The sequence below is a fragment of the Emys orbicularis genome, chromosome 5 (assembly GCF_028017835.1).
Source record: "Emys orbicularis isolate rEmyOrb1 chromosome 5, rEmyOrb1.hap1, whole genome shotgun sequence".
Classification (NCBI taxonomy): Eukaryota; Metazoa; Chordata; order Testudines; family Emydidae; genus Emys; species Emys orbicularis.
In genome coordinates this window covers 97,263,062-97,283,897 of record NC_088687.1, presented here as the reverse complement: position 1 = coordinate 97,283,897, position 20,836 = coordinate 97,263,062, and positions in this window count along the sequence as shown.

Sequence of the window (20,836 nt, the reverse complement as noted above, 5' to 3'; positions counted from 1 at the left end):
AAGTTCTCTGTTTTTATTTCCAATGATTGAGTTTTGGGAGACTATTTTGCTTGTCTGTTGTTGCTGAATTTCCTTCCCTTCAATGTTTCCAGAGTCTGATATTAATTTTGATACCAATCAGGACACTAGGGGTATGTCTACACTGCCACGCTAGTTCGGCGGCTGGGGATCGAAGTTCCGTGTTCGATTTATCGCGTCTGGTGTGGACGTGATAAATCGAACCAGGAAGTGCTCGCCGTCAACTGCGGTACTCCAGCTAGACGAGAGGAGTACCGCGGAGTCGACGGGGAGCCTGCCTGCCGCGTGTGGACCGCGTCTGAACCGCGGTAAGTTCGAAGTAAGGTATGTCGAATTCAGCTACGTTATTCATGTAGCTGAATTTGCGTACCTTACTTCGACTTGGGGGGTAAGTGTAGACCAAGCCTAGGAGTCTTATTTAGAAGTCTAACTGCAATTCCATCTACACATCCGAAGAAGTGGGCTGTAGCCCACGAAAGCTTATGCTCAAATAAATGTATTAGTCTGTAAGGTGCCACAAGTACTCCTCGTTCTTTTTGCCATTCCATCAGTTATCTGTATAATAAAGCCCTTTGAAAGAGAGAGGGCAGTTAGAAAGCCCATGATAGTGCTGGTGTTCCTACTGGGTACCTCTGCTGTCACTTCACAGAATGGCCAGGCTGACACTCCCCGTGGGCACCTCATTGGTGCTGGAATGCGTACTGGCCATCAGCATCAGGGCTGTGGAGGCCACAGCAAGGAATGAGCTGTGTGGACCTACATGGCATCAGGTTAGAGAACATGTCCTTTGTAGGAAGAAAGTAAGGCCCTGATAGAGAGGAAGGAATGTTTGGAATTTTGGCATGAAGGACCCTTTACCACATTATTTTTCTGTTTGGGTTGTTTACTTACAGCTTTTAAGAGCAATTAGGTGAGGGCTATTTAGCCCAAATGTAAATTTGGTACATAAATACCCAAACTCTTAAATGCAAAATTTGGATCAATCTTTGGTTCAGATTTCATAACAACCCCAATGTTTGAAGGGAAGGGTTTGATGTAGGATGCCTCAGATCTGATGCTGTGGTTCAGACACTACTTCAGTACACACACCAGCTGTGCTAATGTCATCATCAGTAATGCTGGTGAGCAAACAAGGCTTCTGCTAACTCTGTACTCCTTGGTTACAAGGGAGGGGACAATGTTTATTATTATTAAACTAAAAAAAAAAAAAAAAGGAAGACGACAAAATATGAGGGGAGGGGAGAAGTGTTTTCAGCATCTACTAGGATATTAGAAATAATGGAAACCAAAACTTTAAGAAATCTTGGCAGTGTCCCTTTAACTTTACTATTTAAAGCTTCAATTCACTTTACTGACTGGAAAGCAGGTAGAGAACCTTCAAAATGGTCCTGGTTGTTTTAAGATGCTTTTTCACTGCTCTAGCCACTGATTTTATTAAGTGACCATTTTGAATGCAGGCAAATCACTTTCAGGTGGATTTAATCAGCCTGAGCACCTCAGGAACATGCTTTGGGCCCTGTCTGAGTTGAAGAGGCCACTGCTCTTTCTGTGTTTGAGCCTTTATAGCCTGAATTCCCTTAATCCCTCCTGCAGCAGCTGTACTAGACCTCAAAAGTCCATTTGCAAAGCACGTCCCTGACTAGGAGCTCCTATTTTAAGTTGTCTAGCCCACCTATATACCTTCTGATTCCTCCAGGTCATATACAGCCTAATGTAATGTGATGCACATGTCAGGTTGTATCACTGCTTTAAACAAGTGGCACTTTTTGGAGCAGCCTAGTAAGTAAAAATGGTAAACAAGTATTCTGCTGTCAGCATGTCGCTGCAATCAGGTTGATCTACAATCTGGCCTTTCCTTTCTAATGTTTTCTAAACTGCAGCAATTCTGCTCTTCATGTTTTAATAATACTAACAAACCTTATCCATGATGGCTGTGACTTTGAAATGGTAAATAATCAGTCTCATGAAAAAAGGCATCCTGGATTCAAAAGATGACAACTTAACAGGTTCTTGCAAGGACAAGTGGAAACAATGCCATCTGAAAGAATACCAAAACAGCACAGATATTTTTCCTTGCCAACGGCAAATGAAGTAGTAACTGAGTTATACTACAACATTTAACTAACAATGGGTCTGCTTTCCTTAACATTGCTATTATTGCTCCCTGCTCAGGGAGTTGGATATAGTAGTAGTATGAATCAGCAAAGTATGCTGTATCAGGAGTTGCCTCTAGAATCTGAGATTTTTACTAGTAGTATCTACAATTTATTACTGATTGAGGGAGTAGATTGAGGCCCATGAAGATCAACGATACTGTAATCAAGGGGATTGTGGGCTCAAATGAGATAGGGCTGCAGAACAGAACCTTTAGCCTGCAAGTCTTGCTTGTGAAGAAAGAGGACCTGGCTACTGTACTATACTTTTTGAATTAGACATTTGTTCTCTAAGGAGTTTTTTATTATTAAAAGGTTTTGTAAGATTGCCTTGCAAGTGAAAAGGACCAATTGTAGTATACAAGTTCTCTCCTGACCACTATGCTCTTAATGAACTACTGCCCACCTGCCCCCACCACCCAAAGTTTGAATGTTCAATTCAGACATTTAAAGTGAAGATTTACCCAAAGCTTAATTGAAACCACATTGTTCTGCAAGCCTTATGTGAGCAGTATTACTTGGGAGAGGTCCCATACTTCTCGGCTGAGGAGGAAGTATTATGAGAACAGCGGGGGAGGGGGAGCAAACCTTTGGTACTTCCACTTTTGTTCTTAACCCAGGCACTGCACAGTCAGACAAAAGTTAGAAGAAAGATTTGGAACCCCCAAATGGATAGTCATTCAGTTCAACTTCTGGGCAAAGATTTGGCTCAATTTATTGAATCTGAACCAGGTTTTCCCAACCCCAGTATTAACTGGCTTTCACCCAAGTCAATAGACTATCCTAATTTACACCAGTTGAGGATCTGGCACACATCCTGCCCAATGCTTTTATGCTTGTAACTAATGCTGTAGGTATATGTTACTGTATCATTGCTAAGGCTAAATTGGTGCCTGTAGGCCCAGCCCTGAGCAGGGGTAGTTGCAGCACCACAATGCCCAAGAGATTGCTCAGTAAGGTCTTTCATAAAAGCTAGAGACACACTGGTTATTAATACCATTGTGAAATGTATGTGCAAATACCATGTAAGTGTGTAGTCCCTAAAGTCTGAATCAAGGCATACATAAGAACAGCCATACTGGATTAGACCAAAGGTCGATTTAGCCCAGTATCCTGTCTTCCTACAGTGGCCAATGCCAAGTGCCCCAGAGGGAATGAACAGACCAGGTAATCAATTCATCCATCCCCTATCACCCATTCCCAGCTTCTGGCAAATAGAGGCTAGGTACACCATCCTTGCCCATCCTGGCTAATAGCCATTGATGGACCTGTTATTGGGGTGATAAAACAGGTTTTTGCTAGATAAAGGATGTATAGTCACCTGCTTGCCTCAGTTCACATGTAAATTTAGCATTGTAAGCCAACACAATGGAAGTCCCATTTATGTATGAAATCAGCACACTGCAGTATAAGCTTTGGGTGGGGGGAGGGGGTGCATGGGATGATCCTGACTCGGGAGATGAACAATGAACTTTGGGGGATACAAGGAAAAGGCAAAAAGCCTCCCCTTATTCCTGCACCTGAGGAAATAGACAGTAGATTTACATTCATGAAAGTGGGATCCCAACCATCCTTGGTTGGAAGTGCTACAAAGGACATTTGGGTGAGATAAGACTGCTTCAGACAGATTGTTAGCCTGCTAAAGTTAACCTGCATTGTAGAAATTAAAACTTATAATTGTTTATATAATATATTTCTGTTTTCCTTTAACTCTTGATCTCTGGTAATAGGCTCATGATTGTTTTTGCTATACCACAGCACTGAGTTATATTTATTGTACAAGGAGCTGAACCTAAGCTGAATCAGTCCAGCTGGTGCGTATATTGTTCCCCTTGGGACAACAAACCTGTTATTTCTGTGAATAGCCAGTGACAGGGACTGGATATCACAGGGGAATGCTTCAAAGAGACTCAGGAACTGGGGTGCACCTATTGTTAGCCTACAAGGCAAAGTAAGGAATTGCTATCTCCTTTGGGCTAATAGGCTGATGGCATCAGAGATGACAGCAAGTCTCTCTCTCGCTGGAGGCAGGCAGTTTGCAAGGTGACTCAGCCTGGATACCTAAAGAAAGTGTCACAGGAGTGATGGCAAAAAACAGATCCCCAGGACAAAATTAAATAAATTTCCTGTGATGATGCATTCATTGTGACTTGTGCTGCTAAACAAATATGGCTGCTGCATTTTGTATCAGGGCTTTTTCCAGATGTGTGGCTTCATTCCTAAGTAGAATGGCTTGCAATAATAAAAGCCTACTTAAGTTCTCCTAAAACACCTATGCTGCATTCCTCAATGTAGCCTGTCTGGATACCAACAGCTTCTTCAGAAAACACAGCATGGGGAAAAATAGGGTTTACCCTCTGAAACTTCAGTTATCCAGGTAATTTCATATGTGGTTCAGAAAGAGAAATGATTAGTATCATACCTCTCAGCCTGCCAACCCAACTCAGAAACAGGATATGAGAGAGAGGTTTCAGAGTGGTAGCCGTGTTAGTCTGTATCAGCAAAAACAACAAGTATTTCTGGCACCTTAGAGACTAACAAATTTATTTGGGCATAAGCTTTCGTGGGCAGATCCATGGAGTGGAAAATACAGTAGGAAGATATATATACACAGTACATGAAAAGATGGGAGTTGCCTTACCAAGTAGGGGGGTCAGTTCTACCGAGACAATTCAATTAATGTGGGTTATCAACAGGAGGAAAAAAATCACTTTTGTAGTGGTAATCAGCGTGGCCCATTTCAAACAGTTGATAAGAAAGTTTGAGTAACAGTAGGGGGAAATTAGTTTTTAGTTTTTGTAGTGACCCATCCACTCCCAGTCTTTATTCAGGTCTAATTTGATGGTGTCCAGTTTGCAAATTAATTCCAGTTCTGCAGTTTCTCATTGAAGTCTGTTTTTGAAGTTTTCTTGTTGAAGAATTGCCACTTTTACGTCAGTTACTGAGTGTCCAGGGAGGTTGAAGTGTTCTGACTGATTTTTGAATGTTATAATTCTTGACATCTGATTTGTATCCATTTATTCTTAAAGAATAATCTTAAATATTTATTCTTTAATAAATGGGGCATGCATTAAAGTTGTTGTTTAGCTGTATGCCTCTATGTTTTCCTTGTCTGCCCCACACTCCCCAGAACTATTTTGGGGCTAGATTGTGACTAAGAGAGGGGGTATATAGCCCTCCTACTTACCCTGTGCAGGGGCATAAGGCATCCAGAGAATGGGTCCAGGCATGATGGATAGCAGGCAGTTCCTGCACCCACTCATTGCCCATCTGCTCCAGTGGGAAAAGCAGAGTCTTGGCTTTGTCCCCTCTGCTCATGGGGCCAGATTAGATATCCAGGCATGAAGAAGTAAAGTGCACCCTTTTAAAGGCTGCAGTAACTTACTTCCCCATGAAGCAAGAGAGGGTCAGGAGACAAATTTTACCTCAGAGGAGCATGTCCATAACACAATGCCTCCAGGGCCACTCCTGAGGTGGTGCAGTTTGTATTCTGACTTTAGGCACAACCCAAAGTAATCTAGCCCTTCATTTGATTTCTCTTCTTTATTTTTAATTTAGGGTGTCATTCAAACTATTCTGAAGAAAACATTTTAATCTAAAAGTGTCTTGCAGCTCTTCTAGTGCACATCTACAAAATCCTTAAAATGAAAATTAATTGGTTAAAGTGTGCATGTTTTAGTAGAGAATAAATCATCATATTTTAGAAAAATGTAGTCAACTTTCTCATGCGGTGTATCTGATTGGCATAACACTGTTTTCATTTTCAGGGTTATGATGAGACGTGGAAAATTTGCATTTCTTTAAATTCAGAATCAAAAGTGGCCACATGAAAGAAACTCACACTCACATTGCTTCCCTGATAAGGGCTCAATAGCCACATTACTCCTCATATAGCATAGCTGACTGTGGAATCACTGTTATGTAAGCCATTTTTTGCAACAATTGACAGAATGATCATTCCCCTGCCCCCCCCCCCCGCAACTTCTTCCACCATTGAAATTATTCCAGAACTACCTTTTGTTCTTTTATATAAAGTATTGAGTCACTTTCTCAGACCAAAGTGGTTTTCAATTTAAGGATTCATAGTGAAGTTTATAGCAGTTTATTTTTAGGTCTAAATTTCAGAAATGGAAGAAACAAGTGTGAAACCAGTTTTGAGAGCAGATGAATTTCCACGGTTTCAAGAGAGACTCTTAAGTATAGTTAATTTTCTTCAATATTAGAAAATTTAGTATTATAATGAGGACCTTACCTCTCTGGCATGGAGATGCAACTATGCTTTTGTTTCCCTCCTTGGTGGGTAGTTAGCCCTCTTGGCCAAACCAAGAATTTCAAATGATTCTATCAGGCAGCCTTCACCCAGCTTCTTTCCCTCTATGGGCCACACCCTCTTCACTGAAGGCTGTATCAACCTTCCCACTACTACCACCACCACTGCACGCAGGGTTATAAATCCAGTTCACAAGGCCTCCCTCTCATGCAGGAATGCATCACGGGCTTCCACCTGCCCCCATCCAGTATCTGAGGACCACTACTTTCCCTCAAAAGGTCTATCAAGGTTCTCCTTTCTTTCAGTGTCTGACAGCACCCCTTGGTATTTCCTTAGGAGAGCTCATGCTTTTTCCTCTGAGAGCTCCACCCATGAGGCCCTGAATGAAGTAGAAGCCAGGGCCGGCTCCAGGCACCAGCAAAGGAAGCAGGTGCCTGGGGCGGCCAATAGAAAGGAGCAGCACTCCATCTGTCATTGGGGCAGCACGTCCGGTCTGCGGCGGAAATTCGGTGGCGGGTCCGTCAGCAACTTGGTCTTCGGCAGCACTTTGGTGGCAACTCAACTCCGCTTCAGTCTTCGGCGGTGAGTCCCTCACTCCCTCTCGTCCTCTTTGGCGGCACTTTGGCGGCAGCTGAATTGGGTTTTTCTTTTTTCTCTCTTCCCCGCTGCCGCTTGGGGCGGCAGGCAAAAAAGCTGGAGCCGGCCCTGGTAGAAACAATCAATTTTTCTCCCATTTCACTTCCAATACAACTTCCTATGCTCTTCCCCTCCTTGGGATAGTCCAAGCCTCCTTTACACCCTTCAGTCTCTACTTCTCCTTCTCAGGCTCTCTTGTGATGTTCCCCGCTGCCCTGGCACAATCCAGGGTCTTTTAGTAGAGAAAACAGGAACCAGTCTCTCTGCACTCTGTTGAATGGGCTGCTTCCTATATTCCTGGCATTCCTTGCTGTGTCTCCAACAGTCATTACTGTGGGAATGTTAGCCAATATTATATATTTTTAGAAGACTCTGTATTCTTTGCACTTATGCTAACTGTGAACCAGGCTCCCAGTATGCTTTGTTACTCATGCCATGCAGGTGAACTGTATGTAACCATTTGTGTATGCAGAACCTTTCAGAAGTAATGCCAAATATAACCAACATGGTTTGTTTATCTTCTAGGGATAATTGGTGCAGGCACTAGAAATAATTGGTGTAGGTATCTCTGTACCCTGAAAAAACAGGAGGTACAAACTAGGTAAGAGAAGAAAGGTCTGTATTAACCGTGGACTTTCCATCTGCTGTAATCAAGTATGATACAAAAGGAGGATAGGATTAAGATTGTACTTTGAAAACTAACTGCTGCATGCTGTTTCCCAGATTGGTATAATGTATTTGCCTGTCTAGTGCTGATTTATCTTTGACTAATAAACACCAATAGAACTAAGTTACCGGACATCTGATCAACTATCTAACAGGAACCACAAGTTCCAGAATGTCCCTGTGGTTGGCTGAACTGGGAACCAGACCATGCCAGTCCTGTAGACTGTCTTACAGGGCCACATAACCTGCCCCTTCCTGGACATACACACATTCAACCTGTGTGTTTGAGTCACCAGTACTACTACTTGCCTGTAAATATCAGGTGAGCTTGGCTGCTTTTCTTAACTCCATTTTAAGGGCCCTGCAGATCTCTGCAAGCCCCAGTGATTGTCAGACCCCGATGTTGGAGGTGTAGTCAAAAACCACTGAAGTTTTACTTAACCCAACAGCAGTGTTCAATAATCTTTCTACTTCTAGGGACAGCCTGTTGTGTTCAGGCACACATACAAAGACATTAGATAAACATGAAATACACTGGCTGGAAGGCTGACATTACCCTACTTTATATCTTAGAATTCAGAATAACACACAAGAACAAACCAGAAACACATACAGCAGACTTCTCCCTAAACAGAATGTCACAACCCATCCCAACTTTCTCTATGGAGATATACCTATCTCTCAGAGCTGGAAGGGATCCTGAAAGGTCATCGAGTCCAGCCCCCTGCCTTCACTAGCAGGATCAAGTACTGATTTTGCACCAGATTCCTAAGTGGCCCACTCAAGGATTGAACTCACAACCCTGGGTTTAGCAGACCAATGCTCAAACCACTGAGCTATCCCTCCCCCCCTCTAGGCTGGCTCTGATCCCATACTTTCCTCCAGGGCCTGCTAGCCTGCCAGCAACCTAAATTAAGTTTAAGTGTTAGCTTGTCATTTTAAACACAGTTTTCAATACTCTAAATAACCTAATCCAATAAGGGACCAGCAGTGCTTCCCCTCAGGGCCAGGTAGTCTAGCTTTGGCTCCTGTGAGGAGAGGGAGTCAATCAATGATCCCTCTCCTCAGAAGCAATGGACAATCCTTCAAATTAACCTCCCAAAGTTCCAAATGAGCAGGAGTCCAAAGCCCTCTATGTCTGGGCACCCAGGGGCTTGCTTTTTTTGTTTTTGTTTCGGGGGCAGGGGGAGGAAGAGAAGTGTCTATATCCCACTTCATACATTTTTCCTTAACACATCCTATTTCCCAATCCACAGTTCCTTCTCCACCAGCCAGCTTGCCCTGTTACACATAAATTGGGAATGGAGCTAGCCAAAACCTTAAATTTCCTGTGGGATGGAAATTCTAAGATTTGAAAGTCTGTCCCTATTCAGGATTAAACCAGAGTCAAAAACCTTGGTGGTTTTTATAAAACTAAACATTTCATTTGATCTTCAAAGTGTTTCATTTCAGTAAAGTCAGAACACTTCATACCAATAAGGTAATTTAGCAGTGGTGGTGGAACTGTATAATCTCCAGTCCCAAGTACACATGTTGGATTAACTGATGAGGAATCTAACTTCTCAGTTTTACTCCATTTCGGTCTAAAATGTGTCTGTAGTTGCATTGTTCTGGGGGAGCATTAGGGGGCACAGTGTCTGCTGGCGCAACCTGGATTTGTGCTGAGGGGAAGGAGTAAATTTGCCACAGCCCTGCCCTTTAAAGCTCCCTCACTGCTTAGCACCGTGGATCCTCCTACTTCCCACACTCACCTTATCCAGTGAATTGCTCCCATGGGGAGCAACCATACAGGGGATATTCTTGGCAGCCTCTATGTGGCTAGCACAAAAGAAGAGTGATGGGTTGGACCCCGCTTCTGGGATGCCACCTGATGTACTGGATTTCACTGAGTCTCTCCTGCTCCACCAGCATACATACAGGTAGGGGGGGCACACCCATCTACAGCCACAGACTGAAGTCAGCTCTATGTGAGAGGACTTCTCCAGCACTCACATGAACATCCTTTTGGGAGATAAACCCAAAATAATACTGTTTTGCACTGTATAGAAAAATCTGCACAGCGCAAGCTCATAAAAATCCACCCTCTTGCTCAATGCGAAGAGATGTACACGACTTCCTGCCATCCCCAGTTAGAAATTACATAAACTGGGTTTAATAAACAAAATAAGTTTAACTACAGAAGGTAGATTTTAAGTGGTTACAGGCTAGCAAACAGAACAAAGCAGATTGCCTTAGTAAATAAACAAAAGCCGCAAACTGAGTTTAGCACACCAGATAGGTGGGATACAAATTAGTAAATTAGCACCCTGAATGATAAACAGGCTGGCAGATTCTTAAGGTACAAGTTGCCTTGGCTTTCCCACATTCTCTTACACAGGCTGAAAATCCTTCCAGCCTGGGACCATCACTTCCCACAGTTCAGTCTTTGTTCCTCGGGTGTTTTCAGTTGTGTTGTTGTAGGGAGAGTGAGGACCCCTCATACTGTAGTTGTCTCTCTTTTATATCTCTCTCTCACACACACACACACACTTGCTGGAAAGCTTTTTTGCTGTGACCTGGGTCAAACAGTTCCCATTGTGCAGAGCTATCTCCGAGAGGTTTGTATTGCACACTGTTCCTGGGGTAATCCTTGTGTGCATTTCTTCAGTCAGCCACTAATACTGTTTGGCCTCATCCAATGTAGTCCATTTGAAATACATAGACATGGTCAATATTCCCAGCTTCAGATAAAACAATGATACATGCATACAAATTGGATAAATACATTCAGTAAATCATAACCTTTCCAATGATACCTTACATGAACCATCTTGCATAAAGTAAATCTCAGTTATGTCATATCCATATCATAAGGATCTTTCCATAAAGAATATGGAGTGTAATGTCAGAGAGGAAGGCTCTTTCCTCCCTGATTATCTCTCCTTTAACCCCCTCCCCCCCCCACCCAATCATCCCTCACCAAGTAGCCATGAAAGGGCTAGCCCTAATCTGGACTTTTAAAACTGGGCAATGGCTATTACAGCTCATTGTTTGTATGTACATAAAAAATGCAAAACATTACCATTTCTCTGCTGTGCTGTAAGACAAAAATAGGTTATTTTGACCTAAAGCAGTTTATTGTTATAGTAGCTTATTCTGACAATAATCCCTTTAGTGAATGGGAGTCCTCAGAGGGAATATTTTCAACTGGGAGCATAGGAACTCAGACACTGTAAAACAGAGAAGTTAAATTGTACCAAGCCCAGATTTTCTCTTCCCCTGAGCAGTCCAGAGCAGCACATGGCAGGGAAAACCCAGAGCAGAGATATTCATTCAAGTTTGTGCTATGATCCATTTAAGAGGTGGATTTAAAAACCTGACTGCTTTATACTAAGAGAGGAAACAAAGACAGAGGTCAAATGTCCATTAAAGTTGTTTGCAAAACTGAGGTAAAGTAATCACTTAGAAAAGTTAGATGCCTGCAAGTCACCAGGGCCTGATGAAATGCATCCTAGAATACTCAAGGAGCTAATAGAGGAGGTATCTGAGCCTCTAGCTATTATCTTTGGAAAATCATGGGAGACGGGAGAGATTCCAAAAGACTGGAAAAGGGCAAATATAGTGCCCATCTATAAAAAGGGAAATAAAAACAACCCAGGAAACTACAGACCAGTTAGTTTAACTTCTGTGCCAGGGAAGATAATGGAGCAAGTAATTAAGGAAATCATCTGCAAACACTTGGAAGGTGGTAAGGTGATAGGGAACAGCCAGCATGGATTTGTAAAGAACAAATCATGTCAAACCAATCTGATAGCTTTCTTTGATAGGATAACGAGTCTTGTGGATAAGGGAGAAGCTGTGGATGTGGTATACCTAGACTTTAGTAAGGCATTTGATACGGTCTCGCATGATATTCTTATCGACAAACTAGGCAAATACAATTTAGATGGGGCTACTATAAGGTGGGTGCATAACTGGCTGGATAACCGTACTCAGAGAGTTGTTATTAATGGTTCCCAATCCTGCTGGAAAGGCATAACGAGTGGGGTTCCGCAGGGGTCTGTTTTGGGACCGGCTCTGTTCAATATCTTCGTTAACGACTTAGATATTGGCATAGAAAGTACGCTTATTAACTTTGCGGATGATACCAAACTGGGAGGGATTGCAACTGCTTTGGAGGACAGGGTCATAATTCAAAATGATCTGGACAAATTGGAGAAATGGTCTGAGTTAAACAGGATGAAGTTTAACAAAGACAAATGCAAAGTGCTCCACTTAGGAAGAAAAAATCAGTTTCACACATACAGAATGGGAAGAGACTGTCTAGGAAGGAGTACGGCAGAAAGGGATCTAGGGGTTATAGTGGACCACAAGCTAAATATGAGTCAACAGTGTGATGTTGTTGCAAAAAAAGCAAACATGATTCTGGGATGTATTAACAGGTGTGTTGTGAGCAAGACACGAGAAGTCATTCTTCCGCTCTACTCTGCTCTGGTTAGGCCTCAGCTGGAGTATTGTGTCCAGTTCTGGGCACCGCATTTCAAGAAAGATGTGGAGAAATTGGAAAGGGTCCAGAGAAGAGCAACAAGAATGATTAAAGGTTTTGAGAACATGACCTATGAAGGAAGGCTGAAAGAATTGGGTTTGTTTAGTTTGGAAAAGAGAAGACTGAGAGGGGACATGATAGCAGTTTTCAGGTATCTAAAAGGGTGTCATAAGGAGGAGGGAGAAAACTTGTTCACCTTAGCCTCTGAGGATAGAACAAGAAGCAATGGGCTTAAACTGCAGCAAGGGAGGTCTAGGTTGGACATTAGGAAAAAGTTCCTAACTGTCAGGGTGGTTAAACACTGGAATAAATTGCCAAGGGAGGTTGTGGAATCTCCATCTCTGGAGATATTTAAGAGTAGGTTAGATAAATGTCTATCAGGGATGGTCTAGACAGTATTTGGTCCTGCCATGCGGGCAGGGGACTGGACTCGATGACCTCTTGAGGTCCCTTCCAGTCCTAGAATCTATGAATCTATGAATCTTCAGGTACTAGTTCATAACAGAACCTTGTATGGGGGAGCAAGGAAGAAGTAGGAAGGAAGCAAGTACAGAAGAAAAAACAAAAACAAACAAACAAAAAACCACAGGTGAGAAGTTGTCAGATAATAAACTTTAGTTTAGCCATTGGTGCGGAGAGTCAGGAGCCACGAGTCTATTTAAAAATACACACACACTTTAAACTTCCTTGAAGTGAACTGTAAGGCTGTTGGCCTGTTTTGCCAATCAAGGAAGAATTAAACACACATTCAGATCTTTCTGGATCTTCTCTCAGGAAGGTTTTATTTTATTTATTAACAAAAAACACCACAGTATCCCCCCCCAAACAAACCCAGGCTGAATGGGCCCAGAGGCCTTTCACTGTGTACCCCTCTTTCTGCTCCAGGGTGACTCATGGGAACAAGGCTCCCTCCTACAACTTTCCTCCACCTGAGTGCTCTCCACTTTTATAGAGACCACTTGACTCCTTCCCAGCTGGAACTGATAATCAGACCAGGCTGGCTGACCCCAGGCGCCCTGAACCTTAAAGAAGATGACCACTCCAATACAGTACATGAACTTGGATGTTTATTTACAAAGTGAAAGGGTTTCTGTGTGGCCTAAGAGATTCATTTTCAGTTCCCCTTCAAAGTGTTGGTCCATCTTGCTCTGAAAACTGCTAATATAGCGATTTATAAAATTGCTTTTTGTGGGGAGGCAGTGGAGGAAAGGGGAATGTATAGCATCCTTCTCCTTCCAAACTCCCTGAAGCTACTGGTCAGTGAGAGCAGAAGACACCTTCTGAAGGCAAGAGGCTAGGATGGGGCCAAGCAATCACAGCCTGTTGGTCTCTCAAATCTGTACTTCATGCTTCCATTATGCAGAGCAGAGAAGTGGAGATGAGCTGCCAAGAGCAAGGGGTCAGAGCCCCTGTGTTCACTTTCACTGCAGCCGCCCTTTGGTTGTCCTGGTCACTGTATTAATACTATAATTGCTGTTGTGCCACGGGAAGAGAGTTTCTCCTCAGATGTAGTAGCATGCCCAGTTTGGCCTGGGTGCTCCTGGGAGCCCCAAGCCACTCTTCCTCCCACACCCTACCCCTCAACATTCATTTTAACACCCTCTTTTTTTTTGGCCAAGTGAGCATTAGGGAAAAATTTAATATGCCTACCCTTTGCAGCAGTTACATGATAACACCATCAGAACTATTTTCATTTTACTTTAGGGAAGACATGCTGCAGTAGGTCATAACCTCTCAGTCTGTATCTACAAGCTTTCATTTTGTACTTGTAATATTAGAATAGTTACATTGCCTTGCTACCGTTAGTGAATAACTCAAACACTGTGTGCAAGCACCACAGTGAAATTTTAGAATTGTTGGCCTTTTTAAAAAAAAAGAAAAAGAAAAAAGTTAATGGAATTGAAGAGACTGGGCAGGAGAAGAGTGTCTTTAATGGAGGTAAGAGATAGATAAAAAAAAGTCATCAGATGTCAGGCCTTGCCAGCATAGAAAAAGAAGGAATTTTGAGGTATCTGAGGAAAAAGCATTTGCCAAGTTAGAACATGGTATATTGGAAATACTCCCAAAACAAGAGGAAATATGCTAGAGATGCAATTCCATGCTCATGGGGACATTTTCTAAATCAGTTGACTTATACCAGTTTTCAAGCCCATTAGAACTGTAGAATGGCTTGAAATGCTTTAAGGTGGCCCTACCTTAGATGGTCTTGAAATTGGTTTGCAAAATAAAAAGGCAAAAGAGGACAACCCAGGCTGGGTCTACACCCTGGTTTTAATAGGTTTTAGAACAGCTTTAGCTGAACCAGTTTTAAAACCAGCATCTCCACTGCAAACAGGCCCCAACCAAGTAGCCATACAACACTGCCAGTCCTCGCTAGTAACTTAAGTGCTGTTAAATATATTTTATTTCCATTCCAGCTTTGTTTATAAAAAGTCCACTTTGTTTAGCTCAAACAAGGCTGCTGAATCAAATCTGTTTTTAGAATACTGTCTGCCATCTTGAAAAGCACGATGACGGTCCTTTTTCCCAGAGGAAGGTAAAAAATTAGAGTAACAGTGTGGTCACTGATCTTGTGCTAGGGAAGGCACTGATGACTCTGCTCCTAAGAGGCCACTGAGGAGTTTGTGGACACAGTGTGCAAAATAACGACTGAGTTACAGATGCTGTCACAGAGACTTTAATTATTTCCATTGATTAAATGTAGTAGATGGTAGAAATATTTGAAGTACTTCTACATAGTGTTTACTTCTACTGAACTTAGTAGCCACTTCAAAACTTTCTGCAAGCATCTGATATACATTTTCCCCCACACTCGGGGTAACATCGGGCACATTGTTAATGGCTGTCTGCACATGTCCAAAAATTACTCACTATCTCAAGTGGCTTCGAGGACCATGTGGCTTCGATGTATAACTTAATTTAGTGTCATTTTAGAATGGTGCCAGGGCATCACATTCATTTGTGGCTCCTGGGAAGTGTAAAGGTTGTTTGTAATGCGATTTTTCCATTTAGCCAAGTCATCATTTAGAATTTTAAGGCACTGTGTGTCACCTAAAGGCAGCCACAAATCTGTAAATTAACATCACATGTTACTTGGACTGAAGAGAACTATAGAAAATTGCAATGCAGTGTTTATGTAATTCAATCCTTACATTATTCACCTATATATACCTATAATTAAAAGACAAAACCAACCTGCTTTGTAACTGGAGATCTGGAAAAGCAATTCATGTTTAGTAGGAAAGAGACCCCACAAACCATGCCCCACTCCTGCCCTAAAAAACCTCACCATTCTGAAGTATAGATTCCTTGCCATGTTTCTCACTAAAGATGGGCCCAAAATCAAAAAGAGTCAAGCCACTTCCTGTCCAAACTTTGGCAGGGGGAACATCTGACCAAGATCCTAAGTTTTATTGGAATCTCTCTAGGAAAGACAGATTTGGAATACCATTCCCAATCTGTCCTAATTTTGAGGAAGATTGAGTATAAATGTTATGACTGAGATTTAACTCCATTCACATCTTTGATTCTTTCAGCACTAATCCAAACAGACCACTTAGCTGTGTTTAGATCAGTGGCAGCAACATTAACTAATATCAGCTGCACTTTGTGTCTTAGAAAGAGAGGATGTTATAGCGCTAAAAAAAAAAAAAAAAAAAAAAAAAAAGCCAGTCTTGCACATTGCGAAGTCATTTAGACCTGTGCAAAGTGGGTGTGAAATGCTATCAAGTCTGTATTCTCCACTCATGCCAGTGGAAACATTTTACACAGGTCAACATCCTGGCACAGGGGGCATTCCAGGGTGTGCCAGAAATGGTAGGAGGAGTGGCCAGGGCACTTTGTTCCTATAATAAGTTGCCTCCCTTTGGTCCCTATGCCACACCTAGAGTCAGTGTAAGGAAGAATCTGGGCCTATAAATTCAGCAAGTGAGATGAATTTTGGTCAGTCCAATAGACTAGAGTAAAGCTTTTCCTGTATCTGTTTTTCCATACAATAAATTAAAGAATATCAACCCCATCTCTCAAGCAACACCTTCTTTACACAAATACGCATTAAATGACACAAATTGGAATATGCACACTCACTGATAAGATCAGAACTGCAAGTATATTGGCAGTACAGTCACCATATGACCTCTGAGTTGGTTTCCCATCATAGGCACCGACTCCGTGGGTGCTTGGGGGCTGCAGCTCCCATGGGAAAAAATGGTGGGGGCTGAACACCCACCAACAGTCCCCCTATCAGCTCCCACCCAGCACCTCCCCCACCGATCAACTCCTCCCCCTCCTCCCCAGTGCCTCCCAGCTGCCAGCGGGCCCTGCCGATCAGCACCTCCTCCTCTGTCCCCATGCCTCCTGCCCGCTGCAATCAGCTGTTTTGCTGCATGCAGGAGGCGCTAGGGGGGTGGGAAGGCTGGGTGCCATCGGGGAAGGGGGCTGAATGGGGCAGGGCCTTGGGGGAGGGGGGTGAGACCTGGGGCAGAGCCAGGTGTCGAGCTCTCCCTGGCACACTGGAAAGTCAGCGCCTGTGTTTCTCATTCACTGAAGCCAAAAAGTCAGTTCTTAGCTATACTAAAACAGCAGTGGAATTTAATGCAAAAAAACTACTGACTACTGTATCAAGTTTCTAGTCTATGACTCTGAATGATTTCCTTTTCATTCCATAGGTCATATCATTTGCTGCTGTAAATCAGTGCATCTCCATTGGCTCCAATGGAGTTTATACTGATAGTGTCTGACCCATAAACTTTTTCAATAATCTACGCTAGTCAATTGGGGCCCAGCTCTACATCACTGAATTAGATTTTTGCCATTGACGTCATTTAGACTGCAATTGGGACCTTGTATCCTCACAGAACTTCTTTAGCTTGGTGCATTGTTGTAATAACTGGGTCTACAAGTTTTACAAGTTTACCCTAATTGTAAGCTCAACTGTGGGAAAGTGGATCAACTTTTATAAAGTGTTGCAATAACCTAGCACAGTGGCTCTCAATCAGCAGTACAGGGCCTCCTGGGGGGCCACGGGCAGGTTTTGGGGGGCCACCAAGCAGAGCCGGTGTTAGACTTCCTGGGGCCCAGGGCAGAAAGCTGAAGCCCCATCGCATTGGGCTGAAATCCAGGGCCCTGACCCCCACCACCCGGGGCTGAAGCTGAAGCCTGAGCAATGTAGCTTTGTGGGGGCCCCTGTGGTATGGCGGCCCAGGCAATTGCCCTGCTTGCTACAGCCTAACATCAGCCCTGGCTTTTATATGTAGAAAACCAGTTATTGTGGCACAGGTGGACCATGGAGTTTTTAATAGCATGTGGGGGGGGGAGGGGGGGAGGGCTCAGAAAGGAAAAGGTTGAGAACAATAAAAGTTGATGGGGAAAGGTGCAAAATGGAGACAAAGACTAAGTAAGTCTAAACAAGAAGGCCTACTGATATAACTCAAGGACTGTTAAGATCATGCCAGGTAAACAAAAGAAGTCGGGGAAATCAAATTTGGTGTGTCCAAAGTTAGGCCTAATTGGTGAACAAAATAATCAAGGGGATGGGCTAGTCCACCCATCACTTCCTTTTGTGGTCCTTAAAAAATGCTGACTGACTGGAAGATGGGAGAATAGAAAGGAGTGAGCTTCACCATCATGGCTGCCACCTCCACATCTCCTGGACCCACCTTTACACCATTGTGTGAAAGATGGCCTGACCAGATTGTGCTAGAGAGAGGGACCCAGATGACACTGCCATCTCCACCAGCTCTGACTAAATCCCAAATACCGCTAGGATACGAGACTTGTCTCCCTCCCCCCCCCCCTTTTTGGGGTGTCCTCCTTCCACACCGTGTTTCTTCTCTTTCCTATCCCTCTTCTTTTGCCTTCTGTTTTATAAAAGCCTGGCTTAGTCGGAGAAGACGGCATATTTTGCAACACTGCTGTAAGCTTGTGACTAGAGAGCCAGCTAAAAGCAATGTCCTAAACAGCCCAATGGTGGTACAAGGTTGTCAGGTATCAGAGGGACTTGGCACATGGTCTTATTAGCCCTTATTTTTCCAGTAGTGAGGTTGAAACATGAGTCAATACCAGAGATAGAAAATGCATTTTCTATATTTGCTGTTCTCTTCTCTTTTGTGAAAGTTTGTCTTGTTTTGTATTCTAAAAAATGGGATCAGATTTTAAAAGCAGCAGCAGCCTGAGCCCATAACTAACTTCCTCTCTTTTTCCTAAGACAGTTACCATATTTACTACCATTTAAAAGGCTGTCAAATAAAGGGTTTTTTTTCCTTCTAACAGTTCTCTCCAACTAAAGGAAAAGGGAACAAGCGATTGTGATGGGGTAGATTCGGAGTGAATAAAAAGGTAGATGATTGCTTCACACTCTCCTTTCTCTCCTTGCTTATAGCTATGTTGCTTGAAGGAGAGAATGAGTGGGAAGAGGATAGAGAGCTGGGCTGCAGTTAATCATGGACTATATGGCTCAGGGGATAAGTAATGGGCTATAGAGCCTGTAATTTCTCAGTTACCAATTCAAATCTAGCTCAGGCTGGTAGTTACTAAAAGTCATTACTATGTGACTGCTATTCTTTGGCCTGTGTGAAATGAGTTTGATGGTTGCTGTCCAGTTCCCAATGGACAGGCGATCACAAAAATAGCTATTGCAAATGGCAACTCAGCTAGCAGTTCCAGAGAAGCCAAGGACTGAATGCACCTGTACATTTAACTACTGTCTCATAACTAGCAATGGTTCATCTAGGTCAGGGTTGAGACACATTGCCAGAGTAGTGTGAAATACCTTGTGAGACTGATGTACCTGCTGTGTGGCTAGAGGGTGTCTGTCTCCAGATATTTCACTTCAGGAATTTAGCATAAATTCTAAGTCTACACACTTGATTAAAAAAGGTAAATTTAAAAAAAAATCTATTCTGACTCGACATTAAAAGAAAAAATCTCAATTCAGTTCTGAGATTGCACCTCCATTTGTACTTAGATGATGCTCTAGGCATCTGAACTGCATTGCTTGTCTAAATTAGACTTATATGGGAAGGACTGGATGTTCCTGTGTGTTACTGCACACTGCATCCAGTGCACTAATGTTTAATAACTTCAGTCAGAGCATATTGGTCCAGGGAATGATCTTGACCTGCTCTCTCCTGCTCAAGTCTCAGCACCCTGAGTGTGCGGAAAGGAATATTGTACATAGACTCGTAGAAGATTAGGGTTGGAAGAGACCTCAGGAAGTCATCTAGTCCAACCCCCTGCTCAAAGCAGGGCCAACCCCATTGTTCTTTGGGGCTGCTCCAAGGATTTGAAATCATTTAAATCTGTACCAGGCACCTGTTGCTGAAAACTCATTCTAAAAAAATATATAGATGGCAGAATTTGCTTTTGAGGCCTGTACATACAGATTTTGTCTAAATTACCCCATTCGTCAACTACTTCAAAAGAACCAAACTGTAGAAGCTAGTTTGGGAAGTAAAAGGCTATTTAAACAACACCATGCTCTCAGGGACGTGGTATTGTGTAGCAGCACAATTTTTACTGAAATGTACATCTAACAGAGCACATTGGCAACCCCTAGCAGAGCCCTAGTGTTACTAGATACTTCAAGTAAAACAAAAGGAATACACAGATTCTGTCCCCCAAATCAGCCCCTCTACATACTCTAGCTCCCTGCAAGCCTAGTGTAGTAGGGCACATACCAGTGGGAGCTTTAGCCCAGGATGCTACAGGGGATTTGGGAATGCTCTGGATTGTGAAACAGCCCATAGGCAACCCTCAGGAGGTTAATATAATTTGTGCCAGGGCCTGAACAAGTCCCCGGAGCAGCCCAGAATCCTGTACAGCAGTGGCCTATAGCAACACTTGCTGCCACCCCCTCCCATTCCCATGGGCTGTGCCTCTCTCTTGGCACAGGCTTCTGTAGAGGTGGGAGTCCTCGGATACTAAATAACATGGGGGGAGAACACAGGTATGTTCTACCCTCAGGGCCTTGTGTGGCAGGGCACTTCTCTCTAATCAAGATGGGCTGTATTTCCACCCAGAGTCAATTAACATTATTCCTGCAAGTCAGTCCGAGAGGACCGCTGGAGAAGTAGATCAGGTATTCCCACCCACCTGGATTGAAAGTACTGCCTCCACATTACTTCCTTTACCAACCAGGGGAAATAGGGCTAAGCATGAGATCAGCACCCCCACATTGAAGCCCAATGCACGAGTCAGATTGGCAGGATGGCCTTTCTAAGTTTTCACAACTTTTGGAACCATTCATTTTTAAGCTAAACATTTTTAGTGTTCTAGGCTTTGCCTCTGCTTGAAGGAGATTTAGCATTTTGAGATACATCATCCATTTGACTAAAAAAAATTCTGCATTGTTCAAATAAAAACCACACACTTTTTGAGCTATGTTACAGCAAAAACTTCTAAAATCCTCATCCTCACCAATTCTCATTCTCATCCTCACCCATGATTGGAGTCTGTTCAGTTTGGGGAGGGAAAAAATAAAATAAATCTTATTGAAAAATATCTGATCACGCCTAGTAGGCATCTGCTGAGATGCCAATAGAGGCTAATGTTGCTCCATGCAATACTAAA